This window comes from Cherax quadricarinatus, chromosome 45 (genome assembly GCF_038502225.1).
Source record: "Cherax quadricarinatus isolate ZL_2023a chromosome 45, ASM3850222v1, whole genome shotgun sequence".
Taxonomy (NCBI): domain Eukaryota; kingdom Metazoa; phylum Arthropoda; class Malacostraca; order Decapoda; family Parastacidae; genus Cherax; species Cherax quadricarinatus.
In genome coordinates this window covers 27,451,573-27,464,446 of record NC_091336.1, presented here as the reverse complement: position 1 = coordinate 27,464,446, position 12,874 = coordinate 27,451,573, and positions in this window count along the sequence as shown.

The window sequence follows — 12,874 nt, the reverse complement described above, 5'->3', positions numbered from 1 at the left end:
AGAAGGTATAATAGTACTTGAAGGTAGAAGGCATAATAGTACTTGAAGGTAGAAGGTATAATAGTACTTGAAGGTAGAAGGTATAATAGTACTTGAAGGTAGAAGTATAATAGTACTTGAAGGTAGAAGGCATAATAGTACTTGAAGGTAGAAGGTATAATAGTACTTGAAGGTAGAAGGTATAATAGTACTTGAAGGTAGAAGGCATAATAGTACTTGAAGGTAGAAGGCATAATAGTACTTGAAGGTAGAAGGTATAATAGTGCTTGAAGGTAGAAGGTATAATAGTACTTGAAGGTAGAAGTATAATAGTACTTGAAGGTAGAAGGCATAATAGTACTTGAAGGTAGAAGGTATAATAGTACTTGAAGGTAGAAGTATAATAGTACTTGAAGGTAGAAGGTATAATAGTACTTGAAGGTAGAAGGCATAATAGTACTTGAAGGTAGAAGGTATAATAGTACTTGAAGGTAGAAGGCATAATAGTACTTGAAGGTAGAAGGTATAATAGTACTTGAAGGAAGAATGTATAACAGTACTTGAAGGTAGAATGTATAATAGTGCTTGAAGAACATCTGTATTTGATACGTTTTGGTCCTGGGACTTTGGCCAATCATTTGAAGCGACCAAATTCCCAGGACCGAAATGTATCCAATAAAGTTGTCAAGAAAGTACAGTTTTTGCACTTGTGTCCTGTCATCCGTACTTGTTCTTGTTCATTTGTAATGATCATTGTTATGATTACTGGACAAGTCTTAAAGTTGGTATATCATTTACTCGTTTTCTTGGTCAAAGAAATACTGAACATTAACTGGACACATGTCAACATTTTTATGTGAATTGGTTTCAGAGAAAATCCTGACTTTTGAGATGGTTTAATAATTTTACGCTGAAATACCATTAGAGCTAGCAGCATATTTTTCCCACATTGATCAACCACGCCTTAATATATGGGTCAACGTCAGGGAGTGATCCAGTGATTAGGATAACCTTGAGTAAACGTGAAGGGCGTTTGTGTATTACAGTGAGTTATGACAGACAGTAGGCCATCTTTGATCAGAGGAAGGGATAACCGTTAATGTGTTATAGAAATTCATCAGATAACATAATAAATATTTTTGCAGGCAAATATTCGTGAGTAATTATTTTTTCCGTGTAAGAGAGGATTACTTGCTTAAAACTAATGTATCAGAAAGGTACTACCATTTCTACTACTGCTACTACTGTCACTATTATTTCTACTACTACTACTATTACTTCTGCAACTGCTACTACTACTATTATTTCTACAACTACTACTACTATTATTTCTGCAACTACTACTACTAGTGCTTCTACAGCTGCTGCTACTACAACTGCTGTAATGTTATGTACCGAAATTTGATGACATCTAACATGCACTCATGATATACAGAATGTAAACTTTCCTGAACAATGTATTAATGCGGTAGTGAGGAAGATTGTTTATTTCCTTCACTTACAAATTTATATATATCTACTTTTATAAACTTTTCTAAAATATGTTCCATCCAATTTTTTTGACTGTTCCTAATATTCTTTTATTCAATATGTTCATTCAATATGATAGGTGACTTAAAATTAGGTGTTTGTAACTGTATAATGTGTTTGGTACATTAAGGGTATGGGATAGGTTACTAGTTTACTAGTAAGGTGGGTGCGAATGATTCGTTTAAGAATTAGCTTAGTATGGGCCACTAGTTCTGTCTCAGTGTTAATCCATTGTTATATTCTTTTTATGCTCTTATAAAAATTGCGTAAAATGTAATATTTTGGTATTTTTTACAGGTAATAATTTTGTGTAAATTTCTTTGACAGGTGAGGATATCTGTGGTACGGGATGTGAGGATAAGGTATGCTATTCTAAGATGGAGCAAGATTAAGCTGATATTAAATAACTAAGTGGCAATTTATTCCCTTTCGGAATGATGGTCTGGGTGAGGTAGAGGATATACACACCGAGAGGTGTATATCTCTCAGCTTATATACACTGAGAACTTACTCTGAACTCCATTTTATAGATTATAGTATTCTTTTCTAGTGGAGGAAAAGGTTACGGTGTAGCCTTGATGATCCGAGTGTAGTCAGTAGGGCTTAAACCCCATTAACTATCATTAACCAGGGTGGAATTTGGTTGAGGGGTTGTGCAGATGGAGTGTGGTGGGCAGGTTGGGCTGGAAGAGGTGTTGGGATACTGGATGATGTATGATTGATGAGGTGATGATGCTAAAGGTGATGGTGAGATCATGGCCAAGGTGAGTTGATGATGGAGTTGGTGCTGGAAGTAGATGAAGGAGTGAGGGAGGAAATGTGGAGGCCAAGGGATGGTGGAGGTACGAAAGTGGCGAGTTGAGGGTGTTCTTTAGAAAAGTGGGTGATAAAGTATGCATGGGTGTTCCCACCCTACCCTCCCCTCTCTACGTTTTCCAGCTCTATCAAGACCATTCTAGAAACCCCAGGTGGACTAAAGCTTCATATCTACTAGCTCATAATACAAACACATCCTGGAAGGCCCCAGGTGGGGGCACAATTCCTGTCAGATCCCTCTCCCTAACAAACCTTCCTTCATCAGGAGCCTGTATCATGGGAGGGGTTGTGGTTGGGATGGGGCGGGAGGGGCGGGGCAGTGGGAGGTTGGCAGTGGTGGGTTGCGGCAGGGGTATATGTTCTTGATCCCTTCACCAGGAGAAGGTCTATTAAATTACTCCACTCGGACACACCCTGGACGGCGTCAGCTTCAGGTGTATCGAAATATGTCCAGGAGTGAAAATCCCAAGTTCTGCGCGTGCATTATACCTACTGAAGGGATGTATGTAGCACTACAAGATGTATATACCACTAAGAGATGTATGTACCACTACAAGATGTATGCACCCCTAATAGATGTATGTTCAACAAATTGATGCATGTACAACTAAGAGATGTATGTACCACAAAGTTATGTATGTTCCACTAAGATATGTATATCTCAAGTTTACTATTTGGTTATTATTTTAGATTTATGGGTTTGCGTGTTAGATTATTTCTCGTGAGAAATCTGATGAAATCTACCTTATCGTTGCACATTAAAATTAAATAAAATTGATTTTACTTAGACGTTAACCAGGCTGAATCTGGTTCTAATGAATACGAGCATTTTTTTTAATTCATATATTGATGTTCAGGATCATAAGGGTTAGAGGAGCCATGTTAGATTTTCGCTCGTTTGTGTGTAGTACCTGTATGTGTTGCCCATGTGTTACTAATTACTGATTTATGTGTGCTCATTGTGTTTTATGTAGTAAGAGTACTTGATATATCTACCTCACCACGGGGTATGATGGAGGGGTTTGATTTTCCACCACAACTGAGACCTGTGTACGCAATCCCAGTGAAAGAGTGTTGTTGTGGGCCTATCTTTGTTTTAATCTTGTGAAGTGTGTGAATTGTAGTACTTGTGAGTTTTATGGTACGGTTTGTCATTATGGGTTGAAGATGTTGACTGATAATATTTGTTGTAACTTTTTCGATAACTTTTTTTATTTCAATTGCTAGTGCAGATGCAGGATATGAGGATATTTTGAAATACCTGTTTATCCTGTCAGTTTCGTTGGTTATTTTGGGTGCGGAAATCCGTGATAAAAATATTGGGCATGATTTGTCATTCACTTCATGTTCAGCAGGATACTTTGAACATCTAAGAGTGCTTGCAGTACGTTCAAGAATAATGCTTTCCTGAACATTTGCTACATTGACTTCGTGCAACTTTGCTTATGACTGTACATTTTACATTTGGTACTATGTAATGGGCGGGGGAAGTTATGTTTATATTCTGCAGCCAACACCCTGAATATATATCCCTGCTGGGAGCGTGTCCGGGTGTACGGTGTCCAGGGCTGTTCCTGTATCAAGGAATTACCCACTACTTTATCATAAATTTCTTCACCCTGTGTATGATATAGTTCTCCCTTAATTCTGCTGTTATGCCTTCCTCAGTCAGGTTATATAGGTTTTATATTATGCCATGATGAAGTTTGTCACTGAGTGACTGTCCAGGTGACTTTATGCCCTTGAATTTCTTTGATATGAATCTGAGTTTGTGGAAAAGCGCCACCATTACAGTCAACAGGAAGGCGTAATTTACGTTTATCGACTTATTGTAAACTGTATTTGTGGCATGCAAAGAGTATGTTACAAATTATTTGGCTTATGTACACATTCCCATGTAGGCTGCCTCCCAACCAGCGAACAGGGTGCTAAGGGTTTAACGATTTTTAGGGTACCCGTCGTTAAATCAGTACTTTGGTTCATTGTCCAATCACAGGCGAGACCTCCAAGTGCTGAGGCGATGTGGTTCACTCGTGGTCAGCATTTGCCAGACTTGCCTACTATAGTGCTGGATGAGTACGGTGCTCTCTCTCTCTGACTTTTGCTTTTGCCATTCTGTCGCCGTGTGGTACACTGACTATTCCAATCTTTGTACATAGTGTTACTATTTGTATATATCTGGTGAAGGAAACACAAGTAATAGCCTATCTACTGAGTTTGCTTTACTCCAAAACCATTACGACCAAGTCATAGGTCATTTTACCTTTGTTCGTAATATATGTCAAAAACCTCTGGGCAAAGTATATAGAACATAAAGCTCATCTGTTATCAAAAATGCATTGTTTTGCTTGAGGATCCTTTTGAAAGTTAACGAGGAAGGTTTTCAAATACTGGCCTACCTCCGTTGGTGTTTGAGATTTGGCTCTGCCAACTTCATTTTTCTTTCTGTGTCGAAAGCTATTCAGCAAGCCCTCATTATCGTTTGAAGGTGATTGAATATGACATGGAGTGTCCGTCATCACAGATTCCGCCTGTGGATCCTCTAAAGTTCAAAAACTGTGGTCTTAGGTAGAAGAACCTCGCTTACAAGTCTTCCAGTCGCCATGTTGTCTCTCCTCTGCTCAAATCATTCGACCCAGTGAGAAGACAATGTCAAACACCTTCCAACTGTGAAGAAATTTTCACTAAACCCAACACAACCTGTATTGTATTATCTGACTTATTACCTCTACTATTAAAGTCCTCTGTTTATGTTCCTCTATTGTACTGGTAAAGCCACTGGATGGCGAAACGTCTACAAGTTAGAACAAGGTGTTGGATATATCTACTTTATCAACAAGTCAGTATTGTAAGCCAATGATAAAGTGATGTAATCTACGTTATCTTATGGAAATAAAGTTAGTGTAGCAAAGCTATTCTATGAATCTGCTTTACTAGTCTATGTCTATGTGTGTCTTGAGGTGTTTGCTGGAGTAGAGTTCCAGCTCGTGGTCCCATTTCATAGTGTTTATTAACTGAGGTATCTTTGCTGTGGGTCGAGTCTCAGCTCCCGGGCCAGCCTCTTAGTGATTGTTGCTGAGCGACGCTTGTTCCCTTCCTACCCCCCTTCATTCTTCTTTCCGCCCTCTCTCCATCCTCCCTCCCTCTCTTCATCTCTGCCCCTCCCTTTCCACTCCCTCTCTGCCTCTCCTTCCTTCCCTCTCATCCTCCTTCCTTGCTTTCTTCCCCTAAACGTCACTAAGGTCCTAACCCGCCTGCTTATTAAAAATTTCCAGAAGAATGATCAAGAAGACAAGAGGAGGTCTGTGAGACGGGAGGGAGGGAGGGAGGGAGGGAGGGAGGGAGGGAGGGAGGAGCACGAAGGGAAGAACGGAGTGGTGGAGGGATGGTGGAAATTGAGAGGGAGGAAGGGAGGGAAAAGAAAAAGAAAAGGAAGAAAAGAGGGGGCAAGAAAGGACAGAAAGCAGAAGGGATGGGAAGGAAGAAAGAATGGAGTAAAAAAGGAGGGATAGGCATCCATGCTCTCCTCTGACTAAGCTACTGATGGTAATGACCTGCAAGAAAGGAGTTATATCCTCACGGGAGAGGTGTGGTAGTGAGGGAGGATCCTACACTACTGGAATGTATGTGAGGCTGAGTACTATCTACCAGGGAGAGGTGTGGGGGTGGGATATTATCATCCTCCAGGGAGAGGTGTGGGGGAGGGATAGCATCATCCTCCATTGGGAGGTGTGGGGGTGGGATAGCATCATCCTCTAGGGAGAGGTGTGGGGGTGGGATAGCATCTTCCTCCAGGGAGAGGAGTGGGGGTGGGATATTATCATCCTCCACTGGGAGGTGTGGGGGTGGGATAGCATTATCCTCCAGGGAGAGGTGTGGGGGTGGGATATCATCATCCTCTAGGGATAGGTGTGGGGGTGGGATATTATCATCCTCCACTGGGAGGTGTGGGGGTGGGATAACATCATCCTCCAGGGAGAGGTGTGGGGGTGGGATATTATCATCCTCCAGAGAGAGGTGTGGGGGTGGGATAGCATCATCCTCTGGGGAAAGGTGCGGGTGTGGGGTAGCACAATCCTCCTGGGACAAGTATGAGAGAGGGGTAGTATAATTTTCCTGGGACAGGTGTGAGAGAGGGGTAGTACAATGCTCCTGGGGCAGGTGTGAGAGAGGGGTAGCACAATGCTCCTGGGGCAGGTGTGAGAGAGGGGTAGTACAATGCTCCTGGGACAGGTGTGAGAGAGGGGTAGTACAATGCTCCTGGGACAGGTGTAAAAGAGGGGTAGTACAATTCTCCTGGGACAGGTGTAAGAGAGGGGTAGTACAATTCTCCTGGGACAGGTGTAAGAGAGGGATAGTACAATTCTCCTGGGACAGGTGTGAGAGAGGGGTAGTACAATTCTCCTGGGACAGGTGTAAAAGAGGGGTAGTACAATTCTCCTGGGACAGGTGTAAAAGAGGGATAGTACAATTCTCCTGGGACAGGTGTGAGAGAGGGGTAGTACAATTCTCCTGGGACAGGTGTAAGAGAGGGGTAGTACAATTCTCCTGGGACAGGTGTAAGAGAGGGATAGTACAATTCTCCTGGGACAGGTGTGAGAGAGGGGTAGTACAATTCTCCTGGGACAGGTGTGAGAGAGGGGTAGTACAATTCTCCTGGGACAGGTGTGAGAGAGGGGTAGTACAATGCTCCTGGGACAGGTGTGAGAGAGGGGTAGTACAATTCTCCTGGGACAGGTGTGAGAGAGGGGTAGTACAATACTCCTGGGACAGGTGTGAGAGAGGGGTAGTACAATTCTCCTGGGACAGGTGTGAGAGAGGGGTAGTACAATTCTCCTGGGACAGGTGTGAGAGAGGGGTAGTACAATTCTCCTGGGACAGGTGTGAGAGAGGGGTAGTACAATTCTCCTGGGACAGGTGTGAGAGAGGGATAGTACAATGCTCCTGGGACAGGTGTGAGAGAGGGGTAGTACAATTCTCCTGGGACAGGTGTGAGAGAGGGGTAGTACAATTCTCCTGGGACAGGTGTGAGGGTGGAGTAGCACAAATGGATACAGAAACATACCGTAAAATATTATTGAAGAAAGACACAGGTGTTAGTATTTTATTAAGACCACATTTCGCTCTATGTACAGCTGTTTAACACTTGTGAATATTTTATAAGCATCATCAGTCGTCGCCTCGTCGTTCACAACCAGTCAGCTAGAAGTGTTCCTATCTAGGAAAACACCGAGAAATTTTATGCCTTTTGATTTTTTTTGTAATAAAGAACATTGTAAAAGAAGAAGAAAAACAGGAAGTGTTCTCTGATATTAAAATTTTCTTCCCAGGGTCAGAGTAGCTACGAGGGCGACTCTATACTAAAATATCCAACAGTTGTTTAATATGTCAACATAATGGATGGATGAGGAAGAGGAGGAGGAAGAAGACGAGGATGAGAAGGAAAACAATGAAGAAGAGGAAGAGTACGCAAAAGAGGAAGAGAAGGTGGAGGATTATTATTAATGTTATTGCCATTAATAATAATAATAATAATAATAATATTATTATTATTATTATTATTATTGTAACTACTACTACTATTATTACTACTACTATCATGATTATAATTATTGTTATAATTCCTAGGGAAGAATGAAGGGAGGAGGAAGAAAAGTAGACGTCATGGGTTATTTGGTGGGAATCATGAGTAATCAGATAGGCATCATGGAGGTATTTGATAAGTATCATGGGTATCGGCGGATATGTAATGGGTATTATGGGTATCTGATGAATATCATGGGGTATATGATGGTATTATGGGGTATCTGATGGGCATGATGGGGTATCTGATGGAATTGTTGGGTATATGGTAGGTATCATGGGATATATGATGGGTATCATGGAGTATCTGATGAGTGTCATGGGGTATGTGATGAGTATCATGGGGTATCTGATGAGTATCATAGATATCTGATGGGTGTCATGGTGTATCTGATGGATATGAGGGGTATCTGATGAATATCATTGGATATTTGATGGATATCACGGGGTATCTGGTGGGCATCATGGGATATCTTAAGTGTATCATGGGTTATTTGATGGAGGTGCCAAGACAGTGCCTTGAGGAACTAAACTTTTTACCATGCTGATGCTGGATTTTGCTCTGTTTAATACTACATTTTGTGTTCTGTGTTAGGAAGCCGGAAAAATCCCAGTGAGTACACACTGAGAGGATGTGTTGATCTATATTCTAGGGATTAAATTATTTTGTTTATACTGTTGTTCGGTGAACTGCCTTAATGACTCACGTACAGTGGATAGGCTTTAAGAATAATACACTATATTCCTATATTTACTGGGAAAAGTGAACTAGCAAAAATCGTAAGGAGACGAAATAATTAGCATAGTATTTATGTAGGATTTTTGGCATTTGGCAATGATAAGATGTTGTGGAATATGACATTTGTTTACAGTTCAGGATATTTCTTAATGGAAACTTTTCGCCACGATTGGCAAAACAAGCGATGCCGCTAATGGCGAAACATATCGTTTAATAAATGTCCGGAACTGTGAAGAAGTGTCATTTTCCACAGTTTGTTGGTATCATGATATCATTTAGAACCGATGAAGGAAATTAACTGTTCTTGTAAAATGAACAACTGGACATGTCATTTCTTAAAGACCTGACACATACAAGCTCCACGATACAATGCTGTGGGTAAAATCATGTAAATGATGTCTAGTTTGTAGTGATTTTCGTTTTCTGAGTGCAGCAACCAGTCAGATTACTTACATAAGTTCTCTTTTCTTCAAAGGGCTAACCTTGTGGGACTTCAACCACTCTGAGTGCTCCTTTTACAGACAGAAGTGAAACGACAAATCCCTCTTCAGAGAGAATCTGGATTTTCCCCGACATCAGTCGGAGGAAAATAATTTTTGGATTCTCAAACCCCGGTAAAGAAGCTGGTTTACATATTTCATCTGGCTTTGAACATTCTGAGTGTCCAGTAAACTTACCGTGGCGTTCTTAGGCAAATTGCAATCTGCTGGACGCTTTCGTTTTCAGGTATATTCGTACATCTGTGCCTCCCTGCAGCCTTCTCTTCCTTGGTGCATGACTGCTGCATGGAGACCTTCATTTAGTATTAATGAGTTTATTTTGTTCTTCATCAAAATCATATAGAGTTAGCTATTTTAAACCCTCTTGCTCTCTCTTTTGACTTTGATACTGGAAAATATAAAAAGATAGTAATTACAGTTAAGTCATAATCCTACATTCTACGAATATTATAATCAAAGAAATCGGTAAACCCACAAGGGTCATGCAGCGTTACATTCTACGAAATACAACAGTTCTTATCTCTAAGTTTCTAAAGACTTATCAACTTATTTATAAGATTTTGGATCATCATGTAGACAAAAACTATTTCTTACTGATGTGAGCTTGTATACTTAAATTTTATACGCTTTTAAAGGATTTCTGGACTGTCAATACGGCCTTGATACTGTCCTTCCTGTGTTCACTGATAGTACAAGTCGACTTGCCTCCAGCCTGCTGTATCGTATAGATTGAAATTCCATATGAAATCTTTATATAAAAATTACTAGGAAACATATAATGTATTTTATTTTCCACATTCGAGTGTACGATACCAGTAGTAAGCTCAGGGTGGAGGGCTTTAAGGAAGTAACCAAACGCAATTACTGCCGTAAGAAAGAATTTACTTCCATTAGCTCACATCGACACTACAACAAAATTGCTATATATAGAGCAGGTTAATGCTCTATACAACATCAAATAAGACAAACCTGCCGCTCCAATGAACCCTGCTGTATGACAAAGGATGTTTGTTTAACCTTTGTATTTCAACAACAACAGACTATGCAGTCTAGCGCAGATGCAGTTAAAGCTGCAGGGAGGAAATTCCTATAGCTGGGAGCCATTGGATAGTGTTATGTTCTGTGCAACAGAGATAGCTGGTCGTGAATGCATGCACGGGGAGAAGTGGTTTCCTCTTCTGAAACTAAGCCAAGACCTGGAAAAGTGACAACAAAGCGTTAAAGCTTGAAACAGTGAAGGATTTATTTAGAAAAAATTGAAATGTACGTATATTTGCACAGCATATTTATTTGGCTGTAATGAATCAACTGTTGAACATCCACATCCAGTTCCATCCATCGGTACTCCATTACATTAATGACTGCGGAATATTCATAGTTCAAAGTTGTTGGAAATATAAACACAAATGCAGTATAATGTGATCCTTTATTGACAACGTTTCACCCACGCAGTGGGCTTTTTCAAGTCACACACGGATCCGTGTGTGACTTGAAAAAGCCCACTGCGTGGGTGAAACGTTGTCAATAAAGGATCACATTATACTGCATTTGTGTTTATATTTCCATTGTGTCGGTATTTTATACCATTTATTTCCTTCAAAGTTGTTAATTTATCTTACATAATTATTATAAAAGGCACTTTAGAACCTACTCTTTCGATTTAGAAAATAACCAGAAAAAGAAAGCCCCTTATAGCTAGAAGTAACCGCCAGTGAAAGATATTGGCTGGTTGGATTTGAGTGGGACTTGCACATCAGAGCATTTGCCCAACCCCTTGGGTTGGGCAAATGTTTTGTTAGTGAGATGAATTGTAAGGGACCTGCCTAGTATGGGCCAACAGGCCTGCTGCAGTGTTCCTCATTTCTTATGTTCTTATGTTCTTATGTTATTGACTAATTGCAGCGTCATTCAGTGTTTGTTGCACCTTCCTATCTTACCTTTCACCACCGTCCACCACTGTCTTGATAACTTTCTGACATTCAGAAAAAAAATATTCCTGACATCTAATCATTATCTCTAGGTTAAATGTATCTTTGAGCTTAGTTACTAAAGTGGCATTTTTCATGAAGAGCACATCTAGATTTGTTTTAGTGCGAAACGAACACAATTTCCATGAACATCAAAATGGTATACAATACCGACAGGTTGTTAGGTAAGACACATATGCAACAGTTAGACAACTTTATTCCGAAACGTTTCGCCTACACAGTAGGCTTCTTCAGTCGAATACAGAAAGTAGGCAGGAACAGTAGAGATGTGAAGACGATGTAATCAGTCCATCACCCTTAAAGTCGTAGAATTTGAGGTTGTCAGTCCCTCGGCCTGGAGAAGTTCAGTTCCATAGTCAGGAACTATCTGAGATAGTTCCTGACTATGGAACTGAACTTCTCCAGGCCGAGGGACTGACAACCTCAAATTCTACGACTTTAAGGGTGATGGACTGATTACATCGTCTTCACATCTCCACAATTTCCATGATTCACAAGTGCTTATTTCCCATTCTCCAGCTCATACTTAAAATATCATCAAAAGCGACAAACTAGACAAATTTCCAACACGGTTAGGACTTAAATTACGACTTTGAGTCACAAAACCTTTTTCACTGCTGACAAAAGCCTAATTCGGTAACGGGTTTACCTGAATCCCTTGGGAGTAGTGCTTGTCCCCTGTCACTGGAAAACCGCAACACGTGGAGTATTTCTTCAGCTGACACACAAAATATTGTGTAATGTCAGAACAGACGAATCTAGCCCAAGGAATATCGTTTTCTGTTTATTTTGCTCGGCAGAGCTCACACATATTGTGTAGGAAATTTGGATATATTTTGTAGGAATGAATGTTTGTTCTACTACATGACCATCTAAGTTGACGAATGAATCATACGAGTAACACCTGGTAGAGATCAATAAAAAAACGTCACAATACCGTGTCTGGGACGATTCATCACAGACCAGCACTTATGAGAGTGTCCCTCCTTGTTACCTCCACGACCACTGTCATGTGACAACTGTGACTTGACAGTAGTTCAGTAGTATCCCTATGATAACTCCTTGTTACCTCTTGACCACTGTCATGTGACAACTGTGACTTAACAGTAGTTCAGTATGGACCAAAACATCGTCATAAGATTCCTCTTCTAAGTAGTGACTTGAAAATCATCCAGAACAGACCAAATCGTCGTCTAAAGTTTCTTTTCCTAGGTTGGGTTTTTTAGCGAAATTAAGCAACTTAGTTGATGACATACGTACCAGAGCTTTTCAGTCCATAACAGTAAGAACACTGTATGACTGAACGTTCTTGTTCATGTTCTACAATAACAACATTGTATAGCTGGAATTCGAGTTGCCATCCATTTCCTTTAATCAAACTTATCTTGCCTCTTATTCCCCAAGTTTTCTGTGACCATCATTTCGCACTTCTTCCTGAATATAATAATAATAATAATAATAATAATAATAATAATAATAATAATAATAATAATAATAATAATAAAATAATATTATTATAATTTATTTCTTATTCTTCTTATTCTTATTATTATTATTACTATTATAGCAATAATAATAATAATAATTATTATTATTATTATATTATGCTGTCAAAACATTCTGACTTCAAAGTCTAAAGCGCTAAACCCATAGGAGTCAGCGCCTGGGGAATGAATGGCAATCCGGTTTGATCCTAGTAAAGGAAGAATGGCCGGAGATCCTTGGATCAAAAATATCAA